Source organism: Mytilus galloprovincialis, chromosome 12 (genome assembly GCF_965363235.1).
Source record: "Mytilus galloprovincialis chromosome 12, xbMytGall1.hap1.1, whole genome shotgun sequence".
NCBI classification, from domain to species: domain Eukaryota; kingdom Metazoa; phylum Mollusca; class Bivalvia; order Mytilida; family Mytilidae; genus Mytilus; species Mytilus galloprovincialis.
The window spans coordinates 35,453,185-35,464,296 of record NC_134849.1 but is presented as its reverse complement, the minus strand read 5'-3'; positions in this window follow the sequence as shown (position 1 = coordinate 35,464,296).

Genomic DNA, 11,112 nt, shown 5'->3' with positions numbered 1-11,112 from the left:
AAAAATAGAAAGTTTGACCATTGTCAGTGCAATAACTCAAAAAGTATATTGCCATTTCTTTTCAAATTTGGATATGTTTCATAAATATCATGAGACAAAATGGAGGTCAAGTTTAATTTTCAAATTTATGGCTTTTTTCATTTCAGAGTGGCAGCAATTTTTTTGTATATATTGACTTTGACCTATGTCCATGCAGTAAAGCAGGAAGTATCTGGCAGATTCTTTACAAATTTGGATATGTTGTTTCATGCGACAAAATTAAGGGAGCTACCATTTGATTTTTATGGGGGGGGGGGGGGGGGGGGGGGCTAGGATGAAATTTGAAAAAAATAGGCAGGACAGGAGTTTTGAGTAAAAAAAAAGGCAGGATGTGACACTTGCCAAAAAAAGTCAGGACGACAATTTAGGTAAAAAAAAGTCAGGATAAACTAAAAAAAAAAGGCAGGACCGATTAGAGTGAAAAATAAAAAGGCAGGACAGAGATTACAGCTTAAAAAAAAATGCAGGACAAATTTTTTCATCCTAGCCCCCCCCCCCCCCCCCCCCATAAAAATCAAATGGTAGCTCCCTAAGTTCAATTTGTAGAAAAATCTCTTTAGTTATTTCCCATAGACGGCAATTTTTATTGTGAAAATTGGGACTTTGACCATTATCTGTGCAATAAGTCGAAAAATATTTTTCAAATTTAGATTCAGAATCAGATTCTTTTCAAATTTAAATATAATGTTTCCTGCGAAAAAATGAGGGTCAAGTTTGATTTTCAAAAATATCCATTATGTCCTTTCAGAGGCGCAGCCATTTTTATTGTGAAAATAGTGACTATGGCCATTGTTGGTGCAATAACGGGAAAAGTATTTGGTTGACGCTTTTCAAATTTGGATTTTGCCATGTTTCAAGATAAAGTTAAATTAGATTTTTACAAATGAAAATAGGGCTTTTGATTGTTGTCTGTGCGATAACCAGAAAAGTATTTGACAGGTTCTTTTGTTTTGTTCATGTGGTAAAGGTCAAGATTAATGCTTACAAAAATCATTTTTATAGGTTTCTGAGTGGCTACCATTTTTAGCTCACCTCATGAATTTAGGGAGCTTATATGATTCTCTGAGCATCCACATCTGTGTCCGGTTAAAATCTACTCACACTTACTGACAGATCCTACATGAACCATATTAGACATAGCGTATGGTATTGGGGCCTTTAACATAACATTATTTCATTGCGTTCACGTTGTGAAATAGCGGAAAAACGTCAAAAACGTCATTTGGACAAAATGGCTAGACACAGTCAATTTTAAGCCATTTGGTAAAGAAAAGTCGTTTGGATATAGTTTTATGTAAATAAGGCACTTTGCTTTCTTATGGACGCAAGAAATCGCTTTGTTTTATATATGAATATAAAATTTGAAGTAAAACGCATTTTAAACTGCTTTTACTTTTTTGCTTTGAAATGAAACAGTAAAAATAATTACCTATCAATATTTTGTCATGGAAAAAGGACATGAACATTTACACGTGTATCTGAATTTTTTTCGATCTTGATTTTCCGTTAATGGTGTCTCGAAACAGCATATCAGAAATAATGTCATTTACACAAATAGTCTTGCACTCTACATTTTAGAATATAGACAAAAATAACTTATTAGCTCACCTGGCCCAAAGGGCCAAGTGAGCTTTTCTCATCACTTTGCGTCCGTCGTCCGTCCGTTAAGTTTTACAAAAATCTTCTATGAAACTACCAGGCCAAATGGAACAAAACTTGGTCACAATCATCCTTAGGGTATCTAGTTTAAAAACTATATCTGATGTCCCTGTCGGTCAACCAAGATGGCTGCCAGGGCTAAAAATAAAACATAGGGGTAAAACGCAAATATTTGCTATGATCTTGAAATCTGATGCAGATAGAGAAAATCTGACAGGGTAAAAATGTTCAGAATGACAAGATCTATCTAAGTTACATTTAAGTCAAAATTGTCGGATTACCCCACATAGGGGTTATTGCCCATAAATGACAATTTTTGGCCAATTTTTAAGTTTTTGACTATTATTGCTTAAACTATAATAGATAGAGAAAAACTTTAAATTGCAAAAATGAGCACTTAAAGCTCTACAAAAAATTCAATATGGTCGAAATGATCAGAAGACTCCTTATTGAAGTTATTGCCCCTTAATGTTGATTTTTGGCCGATTTTAGTGTTTTTAAGAAATATCTCCTGAACTATGATAGATAGATTGAAAGTTTGAACAGCAAAAATGTTCAGCAGGACAAGATATACAAATAACTTAACAGATCTGAGATCATCAGTTGACTTCCTGTCGGGGTTAATACCGTTATGCCCTAAAATAACGATTTTTGGCTAGATTGTCTCCTCTGATTATTGACTATTATCTTAAAAACTGTTGCAGATAGAGAACATCTGACGAGGGCAAAAATGTTAAGAATGACAAGATCGATCTAAGTTTCATTTAGGCCAAAAGTGTCAGATGCCCCCACATAGGGGTTATTGCCCATAAATGACGATTTTTGGCCTATTTTAACGTTTTTATACGACCGCAAAAATTTTGTCGTCGTTGTCGTCGGGGTCCAGATTTTGGGTTTCCGGACGATAACGTGAGTTCTGATTGAGCAAATGCTACGAAATTTTAACACAAGGTATATAACCACAAAGTACAGCTTGGGATTGTTTTGGGAGGTTATGCCCCCGCCGTTTCCTGAAATAGGGGCCAAAAAGGGCAAAATAAGTGTTAATATTAAATTTGATGTAGAGGATTTATTTTTTGTTCAATTTTAATGAAATTTTTTTCATAATGTTCCTTATGATTTACGGATTTAACGTAGCCTTTACCGTTTCCGAGCTATTAGCAGCCAAAGTGGTGCTAAATAAAAAAAAAACTTTTTTTATTTCTCGTCCGATTTCAACGGGTTTTTTTTTCTTTGTATTCCTTATGAAATTTCCAACAAAGGAAATTTTAGGAATTTGAGCTAGGACCTACGGTTTCCGAGCTACAAGGGGCCAAAAGGGGCTAAAACGACCTTCTCTTTTTTGGACGTCAAATTTTTATTTTTCATCTTATTTTCATTTTGTTTTTTTTCATTGTTCCTTATGAAATTCCGCATCGGTACTATGTCAACGGATTTAACATAGCTTTTACCGTTTCCGAGCTATTAGGGGCCAAAGTGGTGCTAAATCCAAAAAATCGAACTTTTTTATTTCTCGTCCGATTTCAACGGGTTTTTTTTTCTTTGGATTCCTTATGAAATTTCCATATAGGTAATTGTTATGATTTGAGCTAGGACTTACGGTTTCTGAGCTACAAGGGGCTAAAAGGGGCTAAAACGGACTTCTCTTTTTTGTTCGTCAAATTTTCATTTTTCATTTTATTTTGGTTTTGTTTTTTTCATTATGTTCCTTATGAACTTCCACACCGGTAGAGTCTCAACAGATTTAACATAGTTTTTACCGTTTCCAAGCTATTAGGGGCCAAAGTGGTGCTAAATCCCAAAAAAAGAACTTTTTTATTTCTCGTCCGATTTAAACGGGTTTTTTCTTTGGATTCCTTATGAAATTTCCAACCTTTTATTCTTTCCAAATTTGAGACTTACGGTTTCCCAGCTACAAGGGTCTTAATTTCTGTGTCAAGCATATTACTGTGTCCCGCTTATTACTGTATCCAGCAAATTACTGTGTCCAGCACATTATTGTGTCCACTTTAGTAGTGTGTCAATACTTGCCCAAATGAACACTTGTCGACCACTGCAGTCGTAACATGCTGCGCTCAGCGAAGCTTTTTATTGACTATTATTGCTTAAACTATAATAGAGAAAAACTTTAAATTGCAAAAATTTTCAGCAGTACAAGATCTTCAAATAACTCAATAGATCTGAAATCATCAGTGGACTTCCTGTTGGAGTTATGCCCATGAATGGCAATTTTTGGCTAGATTGTACATAGTTTGTAAACTTTTATAAAAATCTTCTCCTCTGAAACTATAAGCCAAGTGGAACCATTCTTGGCCACAATCATCCTTCGGGTATCTACTTTAAAAATATATCCAACTTTCCCTACCTTTCAACCAACATGGCCGCCAAGGCTAAAAATAGAACATAGGAGTTGACTGCAAATATTGACTAACATCTCAAAAATCATTGCAAATAGAGAAAATCTGATAAGGACAAAAATGTTCAGAATGACAAGATCTACCTAAGTTACATTTATCTCAAAATCATTGGGTGCCCCCGTATAGGGGTTATTGTCCATAAATGACGATTTTTGGCAAATTCTAATGCTTTTGGCTATTATCTCAAAAACTATAATAGATAGAAAAAAAATTAACTTGCATATATGTTCAGCAATAAAAGCTTTACAAACAATTCAAATGACAGAAATGATCAGACTCCTTGCTATTGGAGTTATTGCCCTTAAATGTTTATTTTTAACTGATTTCAGTACATTAAACAAATATCTTCTAAACGGTTATAGATAGAATGAAAGTTATAACTGCAAAAATGTTAAGTAAAGGACAAGATCTACAAATAGCCTGTAGGTCTGAAATCATCCTCAAATCAAGATTTAGACAAAACTGATACCAGGTGAGCGACACAGGCTCCTTGGAGCCTCTAGTTTTTGAAAGTTTCAACATTTCTCATTTCCGCTGTGCACTCGACTTGTTACAATTTACAGACAAAATTAAGCGTTTTATGTTATTACAAGGCTCCTAGATCTTTATTGCCATGTATCTTTTCAATAAAATAGTTATTCTTTAGTAACATTGTTGTTTCGATCCATTTTACACAATTTAGATTTTCTTTTTACATTCGACACAACTAGAGAACGGCAAAACTTCAAGACAGCACAAAATACCTGCAATACCATGTGCTAAGTCATTAGTATGTAGGATGTATCTGAGGATGAAAACTGTAATGCATGCTTTGGATGCTGACTTTAGCCTATATTCTACGCATGAATGACTTGGTTAGGAAACATGGTTAAAGTCCATTTCCGTTAACTAACATGTCCCAGATCAACCAAATAGGTATGCATGATTCATCTAGGAATGACAACTGTAATGCATGCTCCAGATGCTGACTTTGACCTATATTTGACGCATGAACGACTCGTTTAGGAAACATGGTTTTCGTTAAAGTCTGTTTCCCTTTAATGACATATCCCAGATTAACCAAATAGGTATACATGATGCATATAGGGTGCAACTGCAATGCATGCTTCGGATGCTGACTTTTACCTATATTCTACGCATGAACCACTTGGTAAGGAAACATGTTATAGTCCATATGCATGATGAATCTATGGTTATATAGACCAGACAAGCTTGATATATCATTGGTAAAGGTTTATTCTATGGTTATCATGACCAGACAATCTTGGCATATCACTGACATAGGTTTATTCTATGGTTATCATGACAAGACAAGCTTGGTATAACGATGACACAGGTTTATTCTATGAATATCATGACCAGACAAGCTATGTATATCATTGACACGGGTTTAGTCTATAGCTATCATGATCAGATAAGCTTGGTATATCATTGACACAGGTTTATTCTATGGTTATCATGGCCAGACAAGCTTGCTATAACGTTGACACATGTTTATTCTACGGTTATCATGACCAGACAAGCTATGTATATTATTGACACAGGTTTATTGTATGGTAATCATGGACATACATGCCTGGTATATCATTGAAACAGGTTTATTCTACGTTTATCATGACCAGACAAGCTTTGTGCATTATTGCCACAGGTTTATTGTATGGTAATCATTGAATTAATGCATGTTATATCATTGAAACAGGTCAATTCAATGGTTATCATGACAAGACAATCTTGGTATATCATTGACACAGGTTTATTCTGTGGTTATCATGGCCAGCCAAGCTTGGTACAACGTGACAAAGGTTTATTCTATGGTTATCATGGCCAGACAAGCTTGGTATTACGTTGACAAGGGTTATTCTATGGTTATCATGGCCAGACACGTTTGGTACAATGTATATCATTGGCACATGTTTATTCTATGGTTATCATGGACAGACAATCTTGGTATATCATTGATACAGGTTTATTCTATGGTTATCATGACAAGAAAAGCTTGGTATAACGTTGACACCGGTTTATTCTATGGTTATCATGACCAGACAAGCTTTATATATCACTGACAAAGGTTAATTCTATGTATATAATGACCAGACAAGCTATGTATATCATTGACACAAATTTATTCTATGGTTATCATGACCAGAAAAGCTTATAACGTTGCCATAGGTTTATTCTACGGTTCTCATGACCAGACAAACTATGTATATCATTGACACACGTTTATTTTATAATTATCATGACCGGAAAAGCTTGGTATACTAACGTTGCCATAGGTTTATTCTACGGTTATCATGACCAGACAAGCTATGTTTATCATTGACACACGTTTATTCTATACTTATCATGGCCAGACAAGCTTGGTATAACGTTGACACAGGTTTATTCCTTAGTTATCATAGCCAGACAAGTTTGGTATACCATTAACACAGGTTTATTTTATGGTTATCATGACTCGACAAGCTTGGCATATCATTTAGACAGGTTTATTCTATAGCTATCATGACTACACAAGCTTCACATTCTATGGTTATCATCACCAGATAAACTTGGAATTACGGTGACACAGGTTTATTCTGTGAATATGGTGGCCAGACAAGCTATTTATATCATTGACACAGTTTAGTCTATGGTTATCATGTTCAGATAAGCTTGGTATATCATTGACATAGGTTTATTCTATGGTTATCATGGCTAGACAAGCTTGGTATAACATTGACTCAGGTTTATTCTATGGTTATCATGGCCAGAAAAGCTTGGTATAACGTTGACAAAGGTTTATTCTATGGTTATCATGGCCAGACAAGTTTGGTTTATCATTGGCACATGTTTATTCTATGGTCATCATGACCAGACAGCTTGGTATATCATTGACACAAATTTATTCTATGGTTATCATGACCAGGCAAGCTTGATATATCACTGACAAAGGTTAATTATATGGTTATCATGACCAGACAAGCTATTTATATCATTGACACAAATTTATTCTATGGTTATCATGGCCAGACAAGCTTGGTATAACGTTGACACAGGTTTATTCTCTAGTTACCATAGCCAAACAAGTTTGGCATACCATTAGCACAGGTTTATTTTATGGTTATCATGACCAGACAAGCTTGGTATAACGATGACACAGGTTTATTCTATGAATATCATGGCCAGACAAGCTATGTATATCATTGACACAGGTTTATTCTATGATTATTATGGCCAGGAAAGCTTGGAATAACGTTGACACAGGTTTTTTTTCTATGGTTATCATGGCCAGAGAAGCTTGGTATAACGTTGACACAGGTTTATTCTATGGTCATCATGGTCAGACAAGCTTGGTCTATCATTTAAACAGGTTTATTCTATGGTTATCATGACCAAACACGCGTTGTATATCATTGACACAAATTTATTCTATGGTTATCATAACCAGATAAGCTTGGTATAACGTTGACACAGGTTTATTCTACGGTCATCATGACCAGACAAGCTATGTATATTATTGACAAAGGTTTATTGAATGGTAATCATGGACAAACATCCTTGGTATATCATTTAAACAGGTTAATTCAATGGTTATCATGACCAGATAAGCATGCTATAACGTTGACACAGGTTTATTTTATGGTAATCATGACCATACAAGCTTGGTATAACATTGACAAAGGTTTTTCTATGGTTATCATGGCCAGACAAGCTTGGTATAACGTCGACAAAGGGTTATTCTACAGTTATCATGGCCAGATAAGTTTGGTATATCATTGATACAGGTTTATTCTATGGTTATCATGGCCAGACAAGCTTGGTATAACATTGACACAGGTTTATTCTATGGTTATCATGACCACACAAGCTCTGTCTATCATTGACACGTGTTTATTCTATGGTTATTATGGCTAGACAAGTTTTGTATATCATTGTCACAGATTTTTTCTATTGTTATCATGGACAGACAAGCTTGGTATTACGTTGACAAGGGTTATTCTGTGGTTATCATGGCCAGACACGTTTGGTATATCATTGGCACATGTTTATTCTATTGTTATCATGGACAGACAATCTTGGTATATCATTGTCACAGGTTTATTCTATGGTCATTATGACAAAAAAAAAGCTTGGTATCACGTTAACACGGGTTTATTCTATGGTTATCATGACCAGACAAGCTTGATATATCACTGACATAGATTAATTCTGTGGTTATCATGACCAGACAAGCTATGTATATCATTGACACAAATTTATTCTACGGTTATAATGACCAGAAAAGCTCGATATAATAACGTTGCCATAGGTTTATTGAACGGTTCTTATGACCAGACAAGCTATGTATATCATTGACACACGTTTATTCTATGGTTATCATGGCCAGACAAGTTTGGTATAACGTTGACACAGGTTTATTCTATGGTTATCATAACCACACAAGCTCTCTATGTCATTGACAACTCTTTATTCTATGGTTATCATGGCCAGACAAGCTTAGTATAGCGTTGACACAGGTTTATTCTTTGGGTATCATAGCCAGACAAATTTGGTATACCATTAACACAGGTTTATTCTATGGTTATCATGACTACACAAGCTTGGTATATAATTGACACAAATTTATTCTATGGTCATCATGACCAGATAAGCTTGGTATAACGTTAAAACAGGTTAATTCTATGGTTACCATGACAGACAAGCTTGATATAACGTTGACACAGGTTTATTCAATGGTTATCATGACCAGACTAGCTTGGTACAATGTAGACTCATGTTTATTCTATGAATAGCAGGACAAGACAAGCTATCATTCATACAAGCTTGGTATATCATTGACATAGGTTTATTCTATTGTTATCATCACCAGAAAAGCTTGGTATAATAACGTTGTCATAGGTTTATTCTACGGTTCTCATGACCAGACAAGCTATGTATATCATTGACACACGTTTATTCTATGGTTATCATGGTCAGACAAGTTTGATATACCATTAGCACAGGTTTATTTTATAGTAATCATGACCCGACAAGCTTGATATATCATTTAGACAGGTTTGTTCTATGGTTATCATGACTACACAAGCTTGGTATATCATTGACATAAATTTATTCTATGGTTATCATGACCAGACAAGCTTGGTATAACGTTGGCAAAGGTTTATTCTATGAATATCATGGCCAGACAAGCTATGTATATCATTGAAACTGCTTTATTCTATGGTTATCATGGCCAGACAAGCTTGGTATAACGTTGACACAGGTTTATTCTATAGGTACCATGGCCAGACAAGCTTGGAATAACGTTGACACAGGTTTATTCTATGATTATCATGGCCAGACAAGTTTGGTTTATCATTGGCACATGTTTATTCTATGGTTATCATGACCAGACAGCTTGGTATATCATTGACGCAAATTTATTCTATGGTTATCATGACCAGATAAGCTTGGTATAACGTGGACACAGGTTTATTCTACGGTTAACATGACCAGACAAGCTATGTATATCATTTACACAGGTTTCTTATATGGTAATTATGGACATAGCCAGAAAAGTTTGGTATATCATTAGCACATGATTATTCTACGGTTATCATGGCCAGACAAGCTTGGTGTAACGTTGACACAGGTTTATTCTATAGTTATCATAGCCAGACAAGTTTGGAATATCATTTGCACATGTTTACTCTACAGTCATCATGACCACACAAGCTTAGTATATCATTTAGACAGGTTTATTCTATGATTTTCATGACTAGACACGCTTTGTATATCAGTGACAAACATTTATTCTATGGTTATCATAACCAGATAAGCTTGGTATAACGTTGACACAGGTTTATTCTACGGTTATCATGACCAGGCAAGCTATGTATATTATTGACACAGGTTTATTGCATTGTAATCATGGACATACAGCCTTGGTATATCATTGAAACAGGTTATTTCAATGGTTATCATGGCCAGACAAGCGTGGTATAACGTTGACAAAGGTTTATTCTACGAATATCATGACCAGACAAGCTATGTATATTATTGACACAGGTTTATTGTATGGTAATAATGGCCAGACATGCTTAGTATAACGTTGAGAAAGGTTTTTCTATGGTTACTATGGCCAGACAAGCTTGGTATAATGTTGACACAGGGTTATTCTATGGTTATCATGGCCAAAAGAGCTTAGTATATCATTTACACAGGTTTATTCTATGGTAATCATGGCCAGACAAGCTTGGTATAACGTTGACAAAGGTCTTTCTATGGTTATCATGGCCAGACAAGCTTGGTATAACGGTGACACAGGGTTATTCTACGGTTATCATAGGCAGACAAGTTTGGTATATCATTGATACAGGTTTATTCTATGCTTATCATGACAAGAAAAGCTTGGTATAACGTTGGCAGAGGTTTATTCTATGGTTATCATGACCAGGCAAGCTTGACATATCACTGACAAAGGTTAATTATATGGTTTTCATGACCAGACAAGCTATGTACATCTTTGACACAAATTTATTCTATAGCTATCATGGCCAGACAACCTTGGTATAACGTTGACACAGGTTTATTCGCTGCTTATCATAGCCAAACAAGCTATGTATATCATTGACACAGGTTTATTCTATGGTTATTATGGATAGGAAAGCTTGGTATAACGTTGACACAGGTTTTTTTCTATGGTTATCATGGCCAGACAAGCTTGGTATAACGTTGACACAGGTTTATTCTACGGTTATCATGACAAGAAAAGCTATGTATATCATTTACACAGGTTTCTTATATGGTAATCATGGGCATACATGCTTGGCACATCATTAAAATAGGTTAATTCTATGGTTATTATGACCAGACAAGCCTGGTATAACGTTGACATGGTTTATTCCATGGCTAGCATGACCAAACAAGCTTTGTACATCACTAATACAGGTATATTCTATGGTTATCAAAGCCAGAAAAGTTTGGTATATCATTTGCACATGATTATTCTACGGTTATCATGGCCAGACAAGCTTGG